Source organism: Macrotis lagotis, chromosome 3, assembly GCF_037893015.1.
Source record: "Macrotis lagotis isolate mMagLag1 chromosome 3, bilby.v1.9.chrom.fasta, whole genome shotgun sequence".
Taxonomy (NCBI): Eukaryota; Metazoa; Chordata; class Mammalia; order Peramelemorphia; family Peramelidae; genus Macrotis; species Macrotis lagotis.
The window spans coordinates 70401510-70404656 of NC_133660.1; the positions used below are offsets into that span (position 1 = coordinate 70401510).

Here is a 3147-nt window from a genome sequence, read left to right on the forward strand (position 1 = left end):
AAAGATCTTCTATTTTATTTGGAGGAAAAATATGTCCATAAATAAATAAATAAATATATACTAAAAATTTCTGGGAACTAACAATCTGGAAGTAGGAGTGGGGAAAGGCGATCAGAAAGACACTTGGCAGAAGCCTTGAAAGAAACTGAGGATTACAAAATAAGGAGGGGAATAAGATTATAAATTAAGTAGGGAAAGCATTTCAGAAATGAACCTCTATTGCCTTTGCAAAAACAATGAGATTAAAATGGAATTTCACATCCAGGGAACAGTAAGAAGGCTGGTTTGATCAGAACAGTAATGTGAATTTAGTCTTGTGAGAGAGCTTGCGGACAGATTACTAAAGGGGTGTGTTGTTTTTTCAATTTTGAGACAATCCTGAAGCCACTGAATCTTTTTTAGCAGTGTGATTCGGCTGAGCTATTACTTTGGAAATATCATTTTGCTTACTAAATTTATAGCTCCTAAATGCTTTTTGAAGCCAAGGTCATTAAACTCTACCAGGTGTCCTAAACTCCCCTTTATTGGTTTTTCTCCCTGGCTTCTTTTACCCTATTTCTACTTCAGAGATAGCTTGTTTATTCATGCTTGTCTGTCAAAAGAGGGAATAAGTCCAGAGGATTTCTTAGATCCTCATCTGCCTCCAAAATCTATGATCCCCATCAATCTCTCTCACTTCCCCTGCTCCATCTTCATTTGCCTTGATGAATCCTATGGGTATTCAAAACTCTAGCCACATGCTTTATAGGGAAATGAACTCAAGGGTACCATGGATTCAAGCAAGGCATGACTATGGAAAAATAAATTGGCTTATTAAAAGTTCTGGAGGCATGGGATTTAACAGTAATCCTTTGTTCTAATGACTTCCATCGCCTCTTTCCAGTTTTCCAACTTTTTCTCTGGATAGGGATAAATACATCCCATACATCCTAGAGAAGTTGGAATGAGTTTCTTCTACAAGAACAACTTCTTGGAATGTCTTATTCTTTTTAAACTGTGGGTTCCCACATTCACAGAGCCATGGTCAGGCTGCCTTCCCCTAGTGAGTGACACAAATTCCCATGGGATCATAGGAGAAAGGGACTTTGGGGATACCGGGATATCCTTTGTCATAGGATGTGAAGCTGGGACAGAGAAGGACCAGCAGTGATTTCATTTATTCAATGGCAGTAAATATTAATAAATATTATGAGTCAAGAACTCTAGTGATACAAAGACAGGTAATTGAGGGAGACAGCATTAAACTAACTTTGTACAAACAAGCTAAATATAGGATATATGTGAAATGGTCAATGGAGGGAAGACACTAGAATCAAGAGGGATTGAGAAAGGCTTTCTATATTGTAGAAAATGGGATTTTTAGCTGGTACTTGAAGAAAGCCAAGGAAGCCAGGAGGCAGAAATGAGGAAGGGGAAAAATCTGTCTAGGAGATAAAAATCTGGTTGTTTCTCTCTTACTGTTCATAATAAAATACCAGTGTCATTGGATGAAGGTGTACATTGGAAGTTAGGGGAAGGTGCAATGCGTAGGAAGATTGGAAAGTTGGGAGGGGATGAAGCAAATGATGAAGAACTTTGAATCCTAGAGAGAGGATTTTGTGTTTTATCCTAGAGGTGATATTTCTTTTACAAGAAGTTCATTGATTAGGAGAGGGACAAGGTCAGATCTTCACTTTAGGAAGATCCCTCTCAGCAGAGTGGAGGATATACTAGAGTGGGAAATAACATGAATTTGCTTGTCAACCTTTGTACAGGGCCTTGCTAATCTTCTCTATATTGCTTCATTTTGAGCTTATGTGTTGCCAAAGCAGCACAGGGAGAGACATGAGGCAGGCAGACCCACAAGCCAGTTATTACGGAAGTCTGGGATGATTGCAATATCAAAAGAGAGAGAAAGAAATATATTTATAGTTTTGCGGGGGCAGGAAGGAATCTTGGAGGTCATTTGTTTTTCTACTTCATTTTACAGATGAAGAAACTGAGGCTCAAGAAAGTCATAGAAGTAGCAAAAAAGCATAACTAGGGGTCAGATTCAGATCATTTGACTCCACATGCACTTTCATGGTGCTACCAGTTGATGCTACCAGCATTAGCAGATGCCTCTCAGCAAACTGGACAGCTGCAATGGGGGAGGTAACCCTGTGCCCCCAGCTTGATAAGATCCCTTTCTACAATCAGAAGGTTGCAGCTGAACAAAGTAAATGCTGCTCTGTGGTTCACTTATGTTTATCTTCCTGTTAATCATGTCTGTCTGCTTGTCTATCTCTGCCTCTTTCCTCTGTCTCTCTTCTGTCAGTCAGTTAGTCTCTGTCTGTGTCAGTCTCTCTCACCAACTCCTCTTTCTCGAAGTTCTCAGCCTATTCCTCAAAGCTTCTTTTTGTTCTTCCTACTGGGTCTATTGACAAATGGCTCACTTCCTGCTCCTGAGGCTACCCTTCTTCCCACTCCTACCTCCACTCCCATTTTGGAGAGAAGCCCGGTTCTATAGGGTTGGGTGGGGCTAGGGAAGGAGATGAGAAAAATATGTATGTATATTATACACACACACACACACACACACACACACACACACACACGGCAGAATGCATAGAAAAAAGAATAACAGGTACCCAAAACATTATAGAACATCAGAGGAAGGAACAATGACCTAGGACTGGAGTAAATAGGCAAGACTTCACTTGTTAATCAATAGCGAATAGTCAACAGCCCTGTATGGCTGTCTGTGAGTGGAAACTTAATAGCAACCAAGAGCATGAATGAATCCTCACTAAGTGTGATCTTGTACAAGGCATTTCCCTTCTCGGACTCTCCTTTTTCCCTTTCATTTTTTCTTCATTTCCCACCTAACTGGCATGCTTTTGTGTTCCCCAAAAACCTATCATCCTGCAAGATCATATCAACCTTAGTACTCACACCTCATCATTATTTTTTATAAATCTCTAAATATGCAGACTGGGATAAAAAAGACAGGAGAATGGAGAAGCATAGTATTGTTTTTTTTTTTTTTACTTTTGAAAAATATTTTATTTTTTCACATTTACTTGAAAAATAATTTCAACATTCAGTTTTTAAAATGTTGAGTTCCAAATTCTCTCCTTCCCTCCCTCATCTCTCCCCCTGACATTGTAAGCAATTTGATATAACTTA

At 39.3% G+C, this 3147-nt stretch overlaps 1 non-coding gene across 1 annotated transcript; it reads right to left on the reverse strand.

Annotated features, from left to right (window-relative positions):
- Positions 1 to 1708: 1708 nt before the first annotated feature.
- On the reverse strand, positions 1709 to 1814 carry LOC141519733 (U6 spliceosomal RNA). The gene has a single exon (XR_012477384.1). It is a non-coding gene; the product is annotated as a U6 spliceosomal RNA (small nuclear RNA).
- Positions 1815 to 3147: the final 1333 nt, after the last annotated feature.